The sequence below is a fragment of the Tamandua tetradactyla genome, chromosome 15 (assembly GCF_023851605.1).
Source record: "Tamandua tetradactyla isolate mTamTet1 chromosome 15, mTamTet1.pri, whole genome shotgun sequence".
Classification (NCBI taxonomy): domain Eukaryota; kingdom Metazoa; phylum Chordata; class Mammalia; order Pilosa; family Myrmecophagidae; genus Tamandua; species Tamandua tetradactyla.
In genome coordinates, this window is record NC_135341.1 from 46358354 (window position 1) to 46375798 (window position 17445).

Genomic DNA, 17445 nt, shown 5'->3' on the forward strand with positions numbered 1-17445 from the left:
AGAGGTCAAAAGCTAAATCTCAGATTAGAAGATTTTAATCTCTGAAGCTATGAATTGAAACAAGTTCTCCAGGGCTATGGTACACCACGAGCCGGGGTTTTAAATGTTTTTCCATGAATGGACTGGTCCAGAAATGTCTCTAATCCAGTGATCTACACATGGAAAACTAAGGAAGTGGTGAAGAACCCAAGATGTACAGATCATGATCCATGTATCCTGAGAGCACGGAATAGCCATGGAGAAGTACAAGAAGGGACAGAGCTAGATTCTCTGGTCTTTCCTTCCTCTTCCTTTCGCCAAGCTCACAGACAACCTGGGATGGTAGACAGAACCCCAGATATGGAGACCCCAGCTCTGTGTGTGCATTCTGAGGCTCTCACTGAGGGACGGTGTGACTTTGGATGGGACATGTCATCTCTTTGAGTCCCAGTTTCCTCCTTTGTAAAGTGGTGACAGTAATATCTGTCTAAATGGTTGGTTGTGAGAACTAAATCATGAGTATGAGAGCTCAGACAATCCCAAAGCCACCTGAATCAGCAGATGTATTGTAAGAGAGTCCCTCCTAGAGACAAATAAGCCCTGATAACTTTGTAGAAAACATCCTCACAGCATCAGAAAAAATTATACACAGGGAATTTTCCCTTAGGCTGACAAATGTTTTTTAAACACTTTGTGAAGATTTATTGTAATATTCTTAGGAGAGGCAAGGGGGGACGGCATGGTTTATATAATTTTTTGGTATTGATTCTCTACTTATCTTATTAATAATCAAAGCTTTGCATGGTCTTTCTCTTCCTGCTGTGTTATTTTAGCAATCACATTTCTCATGATTTCTGCAAGATGGTAAGCAGGAAGTGAACTCAACACTGTGGACCCACCATTATAGGAAACGGAGGCCCAGCCAACTTGGTTTTTAGAGACACACGACATGGGTCTGAGGGACACCAGACCACCCAAGTGTGGTGGCTCAGCTTGGCTCAGACTTGCTCTGTAAGCAGCTGGAGTCACCCACCAGGTGGAGAGGCCTTCCCTCCATGGTCCAGGCAAGTAGTTTCTGAGCAGGCTTTCACTGATGTTCAATTTAATGCCCATTATTCCCTCTAGAGAAAAGGGTATTCTAGTAAACTGCAAGGGAAATCCCTTTGAGATGGAAGCCTGACCATGAAGCAAGCATTGTTGTGTCAGGCATTGTGCTAGGTGCTGTGTGTATCAGACAGAGCAGGGGCTCCTGGCTTCAAGAGACTCACAGTCAAGCAGGGAGGAGGAGAGCAACTCTAATTCTGAAGTGGAGTGTAATGAGGGGAGTAAGGTGAGTGAGAGACTCATTCCAGTGAGGGGAACAACAAGGGGGTTTGCTGAGTCATCACAGAATGCGATCTTAGGTAGAAATAGGGTAGTAGCAAATGAAATCAGTCAAATTAAGAGGTGATCATACTGGAGTAGGTCAGGCCTCTGATCTGTAGGTGTTTTAATAAAAAGAGAAGAGATAGAAGTGACCAGGGAGAAGACGGCCATGGGAAGACAGAGGCAGAGATTGGAATTATGCTGCTACAAACCCAGGAATGCCACAGATTGCTGGCAAACTACCAGAAAAGGCAAGGAAGGACAGATTTCAGAGAAGGAATCTGCTGACACCTTGATTTTGGATTTTTAGCCTCTGGAACTGGAGGAGAATAAATTTCTGTTATTTTAAGTCACCCAGTTTATGGTACTTTATTACAACAGCCCTAGGAAACTAAGACACCGAGGTTAAAAAATCAGAACGATAAGTGTACTTAAAGGGGAGAGAATGGGAAAGCGTTGAAGGAAAAGGCCTTAAGCTGGAGCAACTGAATTTTCAGTTATACAGAATTGTAAAAATATATGCTGTGTTTAGGAGCAGCAGGTTCAGTGAGAATGAGCAGTTAAGTATAGGAAGTGAGACCTGAAATGAAGACAAGATTGAACAGGCTGTGTTTTGTGCAAGGTGCTTATTGGAAGTTGTTTCATTATCAGGTTAACTAAAAAAAGTTGACAAAAAATGCACATTGGTGTGGGTCTCTTTTCATTTATTTATCATGTAACATGGTAAGCAATTTCAATCTCCATACTCAGCTCCACAAAAGGTCAGAAAAATTGTCTTCAATTATAAATCCAATTTTTGCCTGTTTTCTGTCCTTGGGAAGCACCAACTCTTGATGTTGGATTTCAGCTCTCTACCTTGTATGTCTTTCCTCTGTCTTATTTTCTTATCATCTTTTTTTTCACTCCGTGTTCTCAAGTCACTTCTGTAATTTATCTTGCATGTCTTTGATATGCTCTTCTGCAGTATTGGCACCTAGGGGTAAGCTGGGGATGGGGGAGAGGGCTTATGAAGGAGAGCACAATGCAAACGCCTGGAAACATTTTCTTTTGTTATAAAAGGAATGCTTGGAGTTTACTCTAACCCCCATTCCAGAAAGCACTGCTGAACCTCATATCACTATTTTTCAAGTTTGCCTTCCACATTACTGATCCAATACTCCATTGTGCTTGATTTTGCCTTACTGTCTCACTCTCCATCCCCTTGGGGGGCTACTTGAATCTCTTTCTCAGAGCTATATTCTGGCAGTGGGTTAATGACAGCTCATAAACTAGTGGTGGTCAACCCTGACTGCACATTACTTTGCCTAGGGAGATTGAAACATATTGATGCCTGGTCCCCAACCCATATATTTTGGAAGGTGAGGCCTGGGCACTGGTATATTTTCAAAGCTCCCCAGGTGATTTTAACATGTTGCCAGGACTAAAAAGAGACAGCGTCCCTGGACCATGACTTCTTGTTCCTGCCACCACTCCTGTCCACAACATTTTATGTGAAGACCACACAGCCCAAGTTGTCTCCAATTTTCTGCCTAGCTGTTCTTTGTCTCCATCTTGAAGAAGAATGTAAAGAGGTGGGACAAGCGTCTGGCTTTAGCAATTGCATAGTATGGGGATAACACCCCACTTTCTGGAGCACATGTGATTTTTGTAATCAGGTTCTCAATTTGAGAAACTCAAACATTTTTGTTGGATGTATTTACGAAGCTTCCTTATATAGTTCTCTGGATATGCTTCTCTTTTCCTGCTGATTTATTTTAACAAACTTGAACAATTCTGCATGTGTCAAAGATTTCAAAGCATGCCAATATCTAGAAGCTTGGAGAAGGCCATTATCTTTATATTCAAAATTGGCCATGACTCCTTGCAGTGATGCAGCAAAAGATTTGGGCCAGAAAAACAAGGATTCTACCAAAAATAATGGCACCTAGTTTTGGAAAATCATTAGGCTTACAATAATTTGCCTAATTCACTCTTCTTTATGATATATTAGTTTCCTTTTCTTTCTATTATCATTTATCCATTTGTTTCTATAAGTATTTCCTGGGCACTAAATTGTGCAAAGCACCATGGGGGATATCTAACAGTATCCATCACAGTGTCTACTTTCAAACAGCTTCCTGGTCTACTTAGGGAAAAACACATAAGTACAAGTTAAACACACACACATACGCTCACGTACATAATAGTGTGCTTGCCTAGTGCCTCTGGGGCTACCTACCCATCTGAGTCATTTCAAAGCTGTGAGGTTTTGTCTACGTGGGTGTAGGAAACTTTGCAGTTATGTGGTTGGTTCTCTGGGTCAATGGTCTCCAGGTCACAGTGTCATTCAAGTGGATACTGAAAAGAGAATTGTAGCAGGACAGTCATCTGTACCCCAGAACTTCTATCATCTCTTCACAGAGCCTTCGCCCCTTAATCCTGTTCAACTTTGGAGACCTGGATGGGGCAGTGCCACTGGGATAATTTTTCCAAGGATTTGAGATGGGAGATGACTTTTATCCACTTGCTGGTGGTAGGTTTCTCAACTGGAAGGGAAAAGAAGAGACCAAAACTCAAGTAAAGGAGCTTTATTGGGAAGTTATGTGTAGGCAGGCTGATGCCTAAGAAGCCCTGAGCAAGGAAAGGGGTACAGATTTATAGGATGGTTGGTGTGTGTAGGGAAAGGGAAGTGGGTTTTCACTGTATCGCTTGGGAGTGAGAAATTGGTAGGCTAAGTGGGGAGTTATAACAAGCTTGTAGCCGCTGGGGCTGTAACTACCGGAGGGGGGAATTTGGGTAAGGGGAGCTATGGTAGGAATGCAGCTGCTGGAGGATAGATGCAAGGACAATCACGGGACTGCTGTGTGAGGGGGGCAGGTTTGGTTTTCCAAGGGGCCTCCTGGAAGTTATGGATAGGAAGGAGGTGTTTAGGCTAACAGCTGGTACTAGTAGAAATGTGGAAACAGAGAGATGTTTCCCCTCCCTGTGGCAGATAGCTCACACCTTGTCAGCTCATTTGCCGTAAAGCCACTGGAAAAAAATCTGTGTGGTCTTCTGTCTCCTGTTGTCTTTTGCTTCCTGTGCTGGTTTGAAAGTATTACGTTCCCCAGAAAAGCCATATCTTAATCCTGATCCAATCTTGTGGGGTACAGCTGTTTCTTTCAATCCTGTTTCAGTATTGTAGGTGGAAACTTTTGTTTATATTATCTCCATGGAGATGTGCCATGCCCAATCACAGGTATGACCTTTTGAATTAGATGGATATGTGACCCCACCCATTCCAGGTGAGTCTTGATTAGTTTACCAGAATCCTTTAAAATAGGAAACATTTTGGAGAGAGTTAGAGCTGAGAAACGAGAGCCAACAGAGAGAGAAACAAGATAGTTAACGGAGCCCCGAGCTGACACAAATGCTAATACTTGAAGACCAGAGACACAGATGTTTCGAGATACTTGGAGCCCAGCAGACATTGCCATGAAACGTTAAGCAAACCAGAATCTGGAGAGAACCAAGGGAAGCTTAGAGATGAAAGCCAACCCCAGAGAAGCAAAGTGAGGAACCCCCAAAGGAACACAGGCTGAAAGCAATGGAGTCTAGGAGCAAGGGAACAGCAAATGCCAGCCATGTGACTATCCAGCTGACAGAGGTGGTCCTGACCCATTAACCATCCTTGAGTTAAGGTATCTGTCCTGAATGCCTTAGTTTGGACATTTTTATAGGCTTAGAACTGCGCATTTGTAACTTATTAAATTCCTCCTTTTAAAAGCCATTCCAGTTCTGCTATATTGCATTCCTGTAGCTTGCAAACCAAAACAGTTCTTAACTTCAGGTGTCTGCTGTGAAACTCACACAGAAGGGTGGGGAAATCAATAAAGCTCAAACATAGAGGGCTCCTGAACTTGAGGGGTAGAACACTGTTTTAGTTTGCTAAAGATGCTGAAATGCAATATATTAGCAATGAGAACTTATTAATTTACAAGCTTACAGTTCTGAGGCTATGAAAATGTCCAAATCAAGGCATCATCAAGATGATACCTTCTCTCTGAAGACCAGCTATAGGCAATACTGGACTCCTCTGTCAGATGGCAAGTAAGGCACATGATGGCATCTGCTGGTCTGTCCCTTCTCTTCTGGGTTTTGTTGCTTCCAGCTTCTGGCTTCTGTAGCATTCTGTCTGTTTCTGTGGTTTTCTCTCTGAATTTTATCCTCTTAAAAAGGACTGCAGTAAACGGATTAAGACCTACCCTGAATGAGGTGGGCCATATCTCAACTTAAGAACCTACTCACCTAAAGATCTTATTTACACTATGTCCACACTCATTGGCAGGGATTAATTTTAAGAACATAATTTTCTGGGGTCCATAAATCCTCCAAACCGTCACAGAGGATTTGGAACAACTCGTGGTTCCTATTGAGGCAAAATTCATTAAAAAGCCAGAAGAAAACTTAACTTTCTGAAAAATAGTGAGCACTCTAAAAGAGACAAAATTATAGAATGCCAGAGGCCTGTAACCAAAAAATATGGTTTCTGAATTTAAACTTTAATAATGACACTAAATGATAGCAATCATTCCTAAGAACAGACTAACTGGTTTGGAAGATCAAAAGGAAAAAGTATCTCACCACAGTGAGTAATAATACAAAGAAAATAAAGTGATGGGTGAAAAACAAGACACCTGGATAGCAGATACAGGAAATCTAAGGAGCAAATGATATGTGAAATGAGATGTGAAAGGTGTGGAGGAAGGGTAACTGAGAAATAATAGAAGAAAACTTCTCTGAGCTGAATAAAAGAAAAAACTTCTCAGATGTTCAGATTTTAAGGACTTACTGAATAAAAGGAAGAATTAATAAAGAAATTAAGAACAAAATCAATATTAAAAAAACAGTCTTAGATATCTAAGTTTATCCATTCCAAAGACAAAGAGAGAATTTTGCAAGCTTCCTTACAAAGGAAAGATAAATCAATGAGGACCAGACTTCTCATCTGTAGCTCTGGGAACCAGAACTACATTTTTAGCTCTCAGTGGAACCTGATTGAAAGAAAAGGACTGTAGTATAAAAGCCAGACACATTTCTATGTCAGGGCTAAAGAATGACATTTTGGGACATGCAAAGGCTCAAAAGTATCCTACTCAGGCATCTTATCTAAGGAGAAATTACAACAGAAGAATTCAAACCAAATGAAAATCAAATGAGATCAAAGATTGCAGGAGAGGATTAGAATAGTGAGAAGCAGACTCTTCTAATTCACAGTCAAATCTAAATGGATGGACTTCCAGTTAAGAGTTGGCTACACACTTACTATTTATCTTTCCTGTGACCCAACTTAAAGGATTGTAAATAAAGTTAAAAAGGAAAACAAAACAAAACACAAAGACAAAGAGACAGGAGAGGAAACAACAGAAGAAAAGAGAGTTCAATAGTTGTTTGGAAATCAAAAAGTGGGTGGAAGATGATAGAATAAATTCACTCTATAGAACCTTTAAGGGTCTCAGGACTCAAAAGCACCAGGGAGAGCAAAGGTTAAAGATGTCTGCCATCTCATCCATCTCTTCCATCCCACAGTGTCAGAAAGAGGCGTGAATAGATTGACTCGGAAAGACTCAGAATGCAGAGGACACCAGATAGAGTGAGGGTGGGAAATAATGACCGAAGTAAGTAAAAGGAAAAAATAAGTAAAAATTTGCATCTTAAACAGAGGGACCACCTGCAGTGCCTTCTTCTCCCAACCCTTCCCAGTAGACTAGTGGTCAGTTATGTGTTCCACAGGCAAGAGACTAAAGCAAAAATCTCTGGAAAGAATAAATATCCTCAGACTGAAAAGTTACTGTGAAGACATTGGATATTATACGCCCCTCTTGGGGATCATTACTCATCCTGCTATAATATTAGTATCATTGACTGATTCATTGGGTCAATAAAGATTACAGAAATGAGTACATGTCAAAGTTAAAAGGTATCATTTGATACTCAGCCAAGAAGAGATAAACGTAGAATGACCTCCTGAAAATCACTTCATGAAGAAAGCTCAAGTTTACTCAAACGTTGTTTTACATATGTGTAAGTACTATGTGGCCTAGAGAATTAGGTAATAAAAGGTCTGAGAGTACTTCCTCTTTGTGTTTAGAAGCCCATAAGATGTCTTTATTAGGCTGAATCAATATTCAAACATCTTTGAGACTATACACAAATGATGATTTCATATGATTCAACCTCATGATGAGGGATTCAGTGTGACAGTAAGGGTGGCAGAAAGGATTGTTCTGGGTTTCTGCGGCTCCAAGTCTCATGCCCTGGCAAAATCTCTAATAGAAAATAACTGTGGTTACCTGAGGCAGAATTTGACCTCTTAAACCACAATAAGATTTAGAATTAAGGATAGAAAGGCTTAAGGGAATAAAAATCAGAGTATCGATATTTTTTATTAAGAGGGAATTTTTCACATTTGGAATTTGTAATCTAGAATTTGGCTTATTATAAAGAGAGAACATTGAACTTGAATTTAAAATGTGCATTTAAATAATTGTTTTAGATTTGTGACTTTTAGATTGACTTGGAACATTTAAGATAACTTTAGATTCAAAATATTTATAAATTTAATATTTTAAATGCATAAGAATATTTACATGCACAGGAGAGTATTGTATATTAATTAAGAAAAAATAAGAATTTAAAAATAAAACTGGATATATTAAGTTTGTATATGCATTTAAAACATTTATTTCAAACATCATTCAAAGGCCCCTTAGAGGTGATTGCTAAGATCTGTAAGATTTATAAAATAGAATAATAAGATTTAGAAGTGCAACCTTAAAGTTTAAGAACAAGGGTTTAAAAATGGTAACTTTAGTAAATTGATTCATAGTAAAAAAGGTTTGAATGGTATTTTATGTGGCCAAAAATCATCAGTGAGGACACTAAAAGCTGACATTTTGCAGACTTGGCCAAAATGGTCAGATCTCTAAGACCAGGATCTGCAGGAAAGTCCTATGGTTGGCAACTCGACCCATGAATAGTCAAACTTTTAGTTTCTCACTTTTAAATATAAATAGACAGTCAAGGATCACTGGAGACAGGTGGTTGTTAATTTCCACTCTCCCTTTTTTATACTTGAGAGGCCTGGTTCTATCTGGGTTGCAAAGTTTCAGTGGTCACCTCCTCAGTATTGCTTGCAGCTAGAGTTGGCCACGTGGATTGCTCTCTTGAGTGACTGAGATATAAGCACATTTTGCTTGGTAGGGTTTTTAGGAAATATCTTTACAAAAAGAATAGACTAAAACTGCCATATACAATTTTCCTTTTAATCTTTCTTCTTTTCTACCTTTTTTTTTTTTTTACATGGGCAGGCACCGGGAGTCGAATCCAGGTTTCCAGCACAGCAGGCAAGAACTCTGCCACTGAGCCATAACTGCCGAGTGTTTTGGTTTCTGCCGGAATGCAATATGCCAGAAGTGGAATGATTTTTAAAAAGGGAATGTATTAAGTTGCAAGTTTACAAGTCTAAGGTGAAAATGTTCAAATTAAGGCACCAACAAGAGGTTACCTTCACTAAGAAATGCTGATGCCATCTAGAACAACTCTGTCAGCTGGGAACATGGCTGGCATTTGCTGGGATCTTTGACTTCTGGACACCTCTGTCAGCTGGGAAGGCACATGGGAACATCTGTTAGCTTTCTCTCCTGGCTTCTTGTCTCTAAGGGCTCTAAAGCTTTTTCCAAAATGGTTCCCTCTTAAAGGACTCCAGTAAGCAACCCCACCTTGAATGGATAGAGGCACATCTCCATGGGAACCACCTAATCAAAAGGTCCTCCCCACAATTGGATGGGTCACATCTCCATGGAAACAACTTAATCAAAGAGATCCCACCCAACATTATTGAATGAGGATTAAAGAAAATGTCTTTTCTGGGGTACACAAAGTTTCAAACAGGTACAACTGCCTATTATGAAAGGTGGAGAAGATATGAGATAAAATAAAATGTTGTATCTATAAAATAAGATTAGGACATTCTGAAAAGAGATGAAAAAATAGGAATAAAGATAAGAGACCTAAAGGATAAACTCAAAACACTCAACATCAAAATGATAAAAGTTCCATAAAGAGAGAAAATAGTTGAGAATAAATTGTCAAAGGAATACTTCAAGGAAATTTTCCAGAGCTGAATGACATGAGGTTTCTGATTGAACAGGCACAGTAAGGACTCAGTACAATGAGTGAAAAAGTATCCTTCTCACCATAAAATTGTAAAATTTCAGAATATCATAAGTATACCAGAGCCCAAAATCCTCCAGAGAGAAACAAAATTATAGAGATTGAGTCAAAAAGGCATAGGTCTTCTTAAAAGCAATACTGGAAGCTGGAAGACTAAGTATAGAATCACATTAAAAATTCTCAGGGAAAATAATATGCAATCTAGAATTCTACTACCAGACAAAGTATTATTCAAGAGTAAAAGAAAAATAAAGACTTGGACTAAAGAATAGTACCTACAAGGCATCCTTTCATAGGAAACCACTGATGGATGTACCGCAGTAAATTAAGGGAGCAAACCAAGAAAGAGGAAGACATGGGGGCCAAGAAATGGTGTCCAACAGAAGAGAGTACAGCAGGGCGTCTCTGGCTGAGGATTTTGGGGGCCAGCCCACCCAGATTGAAGCAGAAGCATGAAGCCTCCAGAAGAGAGATCAAAAGGGAACAAAGGAAGACTGTTTACTGGAGCATTCGAAACATAGTAACTGGTAGGCATCAGTTATACTGGTAGATCACATGCAGCATGTGGGAAAAACATAAGTATATAAAAACCAGGTGAGTGAATAAAAACCAGGCAAACCTTAATTCTGGAAATTAATTAATTCCAGAAAACAAAACATTGTACAGGAAAGAAATATAGTCATCTACTTGCTCCCTACAATGACATTATTGACTGTCACATTAATGTAAACATTGCTTATTATAAAGTAAAAGTAATTTTGTAAATGTTTTTGAAGAATGGAGCAGGGAAGAGCAATTTGCTGGTATCACAACAAAATTTTGAACTATTTTAATAGGGTAGCAATAGATCAAGCCTAAAATTGGTGAAGAAAAAAAACTAGCAAAATAAAAGTATTTTGAAATGTGCAGGTTAATATCTGGAGAAAACAAATCAAAAGGTAAAAATAAATTGTTCTCAGGAGCAGTCTTGAGGAGCAGTAAGAGTTGGGATAGGAGGGTACAACTCTTTATCCATGAACCTTTTGGTATTATTTAATTGAGTAATGATTTGCAAGCACTACATTTGTATTGAACACCCTCTATGCACTGCTGCTTCAGATTGTCTAGGTGGCTTCTGCCTATTATTCAAATCTTGGCTGTGGTGACCAGTTTGGTGCAGGCTCTGACCGACTTCCTGCAGGTGCAACCTGACAGTGCCTTACCTCAGGCCCACACCCAACGTCTCTTACTCATGCCCTTGGGCTTCTTTGTGAAGGCCAAGCAGGAGCCACCGTGGGAACCTGCTCACTTCTCATGTAGGTGCAATCTGGAAATGTAAGAAGTTAATATGCCATGAGGCATATAACTTTGGCCAATGGGAGTCCTGCCCTAGTGGACAAATCCTTCCCTTTTCTCCCCAGGACAGACAGTTCTGAGTCAGGATTCTGGTAGCTCCACAGGCAGTCCACCAGGACAGAGAGACCAGTCACCCGAAGCCATGGCCAAGCAACAAGGCATCTCCGTATTGCCTCTCCCTCCTTCCTGCTTCACACCCTGTCATTGTGCTGACTCCTGGATCACTTCTTCAACAAGCCCTAGTCTCAGGCCCTGCTTTCTGGCAGCTCCTAGTTAAGACAAAGCTGATTAAACACATTTCAGTAAAAAATAAATAAAAACAACAACAACAACAACAACAACAAAATGAATTAAATGACCCTTTAAAATAAAAGTCTGAATGGAAAACCATAGTATATCATGGAAATGCAAAGTAAATATAAATGCAAGATTTTTGAAACTGAAAAGAGATACTCTAAGGGGAAAATTAATGGTTTAGAATGTATTATTCTGGGCTATCTCAGCAAAACTAGAAGTTGAAGGTGCAAGGAAATAACATGCAAAAAAATGCTTCAAAGCTTCCCCTCACAGTGAGAGGTGAAGGAGACTGAGCTGGTAAAAAGTCTTGTTGAGGAAAGAATGGTCATTATTTAATTTTATACACTCATGGAAATATATAGGCTTAAATATGATAACAAAGATAGGAAACCACCCACTAACATAATGATAACTACAAATTATTGATGATGATGAGGGGTTAATATAGGGAAAAAAAAATTGCTTAGGCCACATGCTAGATAAAAGGTAAATCAAGACCAAAAAGCATTAAAAAGAAAAGAAAGGAAATATATCTTAAGCCAATAATCATAAATGGGCTGAATTTTCCTTTTAAAAAAACTTTCAGATCATTTTTAAAATAAGAGCAAGCTTTTCATCCTTAAGAGACATACCTAAAAGTAAACAATGAAGAAATATGGATTTCAATGTTGACTTTAAGGCAAATGTAAACAATTAAAAAAACAAGAAAGGAGAGAGTTCAATATGAAGTTTAATTCAAGGCTGAACGATTAAACAAAGGAAAAAATCTAGATTGTTTATGATAAAAGATACAATCCTTAAGGAAGTTAAAACAGCCATAGGCCTTTATGTATTGTAAAACATAAACATAGAACAAAATCTCCTGAAGATGGAGGGAGAACTTGATAAAATCACAATGATAGGAGATTTTAATGCACTTATTTCAATATTTGGTTGATCAAGGAAACAAATAAAAGCAATTTAGAAAGGATTTAAATATCACAACCAGGAAACTAGTTTAACAGCTCTATAAGAATTTTTTTTTGCCCTGGAAATATGTAAAATAAACATATATGTGACCGTAAAGAAGAATTAAATTCTCTCTAATAAGAGGTTTTATAGGTTGGATTCTCGGACCACACTCCCTGGGTAACTGTGACTATGCCGGGTCCTCCCCACTGGATCAAGCCTTCCTGTAATTACTGAGGAGAAGGGAGAGAGGGAGGGACGGGGCAAAGGAAGAGTGCTTATGATGTGCCATAAGCTTCCGTAAGCCGACTGCTTTCCCTGTATTTTTTGCACCCAATTCTCAACCCAGCCCTGTGTAGAGGAATTACCATCCCATTTTGCAGGTGATGGACAGAGTATTCTGAGAGTTTAGTATTTGTACTACTGAGTTCCTACAAACTCCAGGAAGCAAAGTCCCTGCCTTTCCTTCTGCCCTCAGATTCAAGTTCTCTCCCACCTCTGGGTGGCTGTCTTCCATGGTGGTGGTAAAATGGGGATCGTAACACTGACCCACTTCCCAGCAGGGTGGTGAGATGTGACGACTAATTACAAAGGCTAATAAAATATTTACAGAGCCTACAGCACACTTTGGAAGTACAAGGGCTTACTTAAAAATAATGACAGTGCTAAAAAAACACTGCACAGGACCTAGCGCCACTCTCGAGAAGAGTAAACAACTTACCAGGGTAATTTCAAGGTCTATTAGACGCTTGTAGCAAATGTCATTGTGAACCAAGAGGAGAGAAAATCTGCCACGCAGGAAATCTTTACTGAAGGCCATAGCCCAGCCGTGCAGAGAAAGGTGGCTTGATTAAAATGTGCAGTGACCTTTTGTGCAAGCAATGGTATCTCTGGGCTTTTCAAAATTCAGAAACGTAGAAGCGCATTGGCTTCATGCTGCCTTGGACTCACGCTGCAGGGACTTGCTTGCTTTGTAAAGAAACCCGTCTCCTGGAATCTGGAGGACAGGCTGCTCCAGGCTGGCCAGACCCAAGAGAGAAGGGATCACTTGGTGAAAAGCATGGGGCAATTTGGATCTTTGCAGAAGACCATGAAAAGAGCAAGTGGCAGAGTCCATTTAAGTAACAAAAAGAGAAGTGGGGAATTAGAAGCGTCCAGGCAGGAGGGCAGAACCCATGGCAGGAATGTGGTGCAGGGAACTAGAGGTGGCAGAAGGTCTGGAAGGGTGCACAGGAGAGAGGGAGACCACCTAGAGGTCAGTAACAGTGGGAAGATGCTACTATATATAGGGCTGGAAGGACAAGGTGGAGCATTATAGACACCAGAAGACATGAGCTGGACCCACAAAAAAGATGCAGCCACTGCCAGAGACACAATGCAAAGCAGAGAGAGAGAGAGAGAGAGAGAAGGGGAGAAATTCCAGTTTCTCCCCTTCCCATCTATTATTAGTGTCTCCTCTTGGCAGACCAGGGAGCCAAGGATACGGAGATTGCATGACTGGCACCTGTGCACAGAGCCGCGCAGGAGAGGGCTCTGAGGGCAGCAGGCAGATGTCCAGCATAGCCGGTGCAGCTGGAGACAGAGCCAGGTGAGCAGGTCTGCGTTGGGGCTGTGTACTGCCTGCTAAGTCAGAGAGGACACTAGGCTGCATCCTCTGAAGAATATTTGGAAGCACTGATGAATATAAAAGCAGGGGATGACTTTCCCCATCCCACACACCAGATAATTAGCAGAGCAGGAGCAAAGCTCAGCTCTCCTAACTGCTGGTTGACCCCATGCTCTGTCACCTGGGGAGGTCAGTCCACCGCACTCACACAAGAACAAGCCTGAGGGTCGAGGAATAAGGTTCTGGTCACTTGGCACAGGGTGTGAAATCCCAGAGCGGGCAGCCCCTGGGGAGCACATGAGCCCTTCCTCTGAGCTTGGGTTCCTGCCTTTTACTGCTTCAAAGACCCTGTGCCAAGGTCAGCCGAGTTCTAACTGATCAACCAGATTCTAATTTCACGTGGCTGTAGAATTGTAGTCACAGAAAGTCACCTTTACACCCACCACAAATTACTAAAGCCCACAATAGGAATCAGGGAACATAGCAATGTTTCAAAAACATCAGAGTACGTGAATCTACCAGGTGACCCAAGAAGACAACCTAAAGAGTTCTAGACAAGCTCTTGTTTAATTTCCCTCCCCAAGAAGGGTGTTTATAAATGCAAGCTGTCTTATGAATCAAATAAGGAGAGTTAAGTTCGTGGGGCTGTTAATTTAATGGCTCACTTGGGACTTAGACTAATTTTGTTCCCCTGACAGTGTGATAATTTTAGAAACTCCTAACTGGGAAGTGAAAAGTAATTCATTTCTATTCACTCTGTTAACAGAACTGAATTGCTAGAAACTGAGCATTCCTTTAGGTGGGTAGAGAGATGGGGTTTCATAAATTCACAGGGAGTCATGGAAATAATTTACCTAGGGTCATATAATTTGTTCGTGGCAGAAGTGGAGACCAGAATCCGGAACTCCAGGACAGAGGCTGTGCCGGGAACAAGGGGAGAGCGTTTGGTTAAACGGTGCCCCCTCCCACTCGGTATTCTGTTCAGAGGCTCCCTTTCTTTTCATTTCAGTTAGTTTAACAAAGAACTATTCATTCCTGCCTCCCATTGGGCAGGGCGTTGCTTTTGTCTCTGAGGCTCCAAGAGTTTTAAGATGTGATCTTTATCTTAGATGTGAGCTCATACAAAGCACCCATTTTTATCCGAGGATAAAAGGAGGGAAGGCGTTTCCAGGTGTCTAGCACGGTACCTGGGACAGAGCAGTGCCTCAAGTAACGTGAACTGTTGCTTTGCAAGTTGTGCTCGATGGTCTTCAACTGCTCTTCCCAGCAGGCTGACACTCATGGACTGCAGAGGGATATCCTTCACCCTGGTTTCTGTTCGGTTGAGTTATGGGAGGTGCTTGCAGGAGAACGGAAGATAACAGTGTGCGTTTGGGATATCTCCTCCGATGTCCTCTCCTCACTTAGCCAGAGTGCTATGCTCCTCTGTCGAGGACCTAGCTACACAGCTCCTGTAGCCTGTAATCGCACTCTCCCCTCGCCCCTCAGGACTTCCCAGGTGCTTCACCATCCCCTGTTGGCTTCTTAACCCTGTCCACACCCTCCAACTTAATCCTTTTTCTTTTTCATTCTCCTCAATTATCCCATTTGAATGTTTCCTACCTAATCTAGTAATTGAATAAACCTTGTTTTACAGTTAAAAGGAGGTTGAAAACTTGTAGTGCTTGTCTTTGGCCCACTGTCGTCTGGCTAGTTCATCCTTCATACCCCTCACCAGTAGGGCTTTGGGAGAGGAAGGTGTGGGCATTTGGGCCAGTGAGGAGGATGGTCAGGCGTGTGATGTAGGGCCGAGACACACAGATTTTCTGGATCATGGCCAATCCAGAATACCCTGGCCCATGGTAGCCACATCACACACCGGGGCCAAGGTCACAAGACCCACAACCCCCTTCCTGTGGCTAAGGAGTCTGAGGAGAGGATTCCCTCTCATGTCATTTGCTATGTCTGGGAAACTGAGCATCAAATTCCAGTTCCTAGAAAAGTGCCGGGCACATCACAGGTACCCAGTACTCATTCATGGAATAATGAGTAAATTCTGGAATAGATCCAGATCCCACTGTGGTTGGTCTAGGGGACAGAGTCACAGAAACCATGAGCTGCTTCAGGGCAAAATGTGCCCCCACATGCCCCCATATCCAAGTGTCCAGGCATCATCTGAGAAGTGGGGTCGCCCAATCTTTTGGTAGGTACTGGTAGAAACATCCAACTGGGCCTCTGATTTTAAGTCATCTTTTCTAAGGGAATATGCCATACATTAAAAAAAAATTACTGTGGCAACATACTTTCAAGGCAAAATTTCTCATCTTAACCACTTTCATACATATTATTCAGTGGTATTAAGTACATTCATGTTATTGGACTACCATCACCACTATCCATCACCAAAACTTTCATCAACCCAAACAGAAACTCCCTACCTATTAAGCAATCATTTTCCATTCCACCCCTCCTTCTCCCCTCTACCTACTATAGTCCCTGGTAACCTATAAATCTACTTTCTGTCACTATAAACTCATTTATTCTAGATATTTCATTTATTCTAGATATATAAGTGAAACTGTATAATATTTGTCCTTTTGCCTTTGACTTATTTCATTCAACATAATGTCTTTGAGCTTCATCCTTGCTGTAGTATATATCAGAATTTCACATCCATTGTATGTATGTACCACATTTTGTTTATCCATTCAATGGTTTTTTGTTTTTTTTGTTTTTTTGCATGGGCAGGCTCCGGCAATCGAACCCGGGACTCGGCATGGCAGGTGAGAATTCTGCCACTGCACCACTGTTGCACCACCCTCCATTCAACTGGTGATGCACACTTGGATTATTTCCATCTTTTGGCAACTGTGAATAATGTTGCTATGAATATCAGTGTACAAGTTATCTGTTCAAGTCCCTGTTTTCAATTCTTTTGGGTATATATCTAGAAGTGTGATCACAGGGTATTACAGTAATGCTATATTTAGCTTTCTGAAGATCACGCATTTCTTTGCAAGTCCCCAATTCTAGCTTCTGAATTAAGTTAAAAGAAAAAACATCTCTGCAGCTAATTCTATTGGCACACAGCTGAGAAACTATGATCAGAAGTTGCTCACAGTTTAGCTCAGACTGAAATAAGAGCGTTCCCTCTGCAGTTTTACAAAGCATTAATTTTTGTAATGCTAATCGAATATAAGGGAACTACTTAGGGAACAAGATTTGCTTTAGGTAACTGGTGTTTGGTTGTATTGGCCTGGCAGTGGTGAATAAGCAGCTTTCAAGAGCCAGCCCTCAATGCAGGAAGCTGTTTTGCTTGCACAGTTTTGCACCCTGAGCAAATGAAATTGCTGGTGAGGAAAGAAGAAGCAAGGCCTGAACTCTTGAGCAACTCTGCTCAGTGTTTTACAGATAAATGCTTATAGCTATTACAAATTGTCATGACCCAAATTCCTGCAAGATAAACAAGACTTTACTATGGAACATCTGAAATTCTCTAGCCCTGATTTTCCTCCCTCATTCCACTGGAGCATTCATTTTTCTGGGTACTTTTGTAACAAGGTTTCTTCAGCGGAACAAACTGCGGTGAGCCAGAAACCTGGGGAAAGCTGAACCCTACTGTCTACCATTTTCCTCAGCTTGCTCAAACTGGCAAAAGAGCCTCACTCATCAGCTTGGCAGCATTCATTCCGGCCAGTCTGAATGGTCCCTGGGTCCTTCTGTGACAGCGGGTGCCTGTGATA

General features: G+C 41.1%; 1 pseudogene; it reads left to right on the forward strand.

The window, feature by feature from the left end:
- Positions 1 to 14675, forward strand: part of LOC143656814 (zinc finger protein ZXDC-like) — a 29078-nt pseudogene extending 14403 nt beyond the window's left edge.
- The last annotated feature ends 2770 nt before the right edge of the window (positions 14676 to 17445 follow it).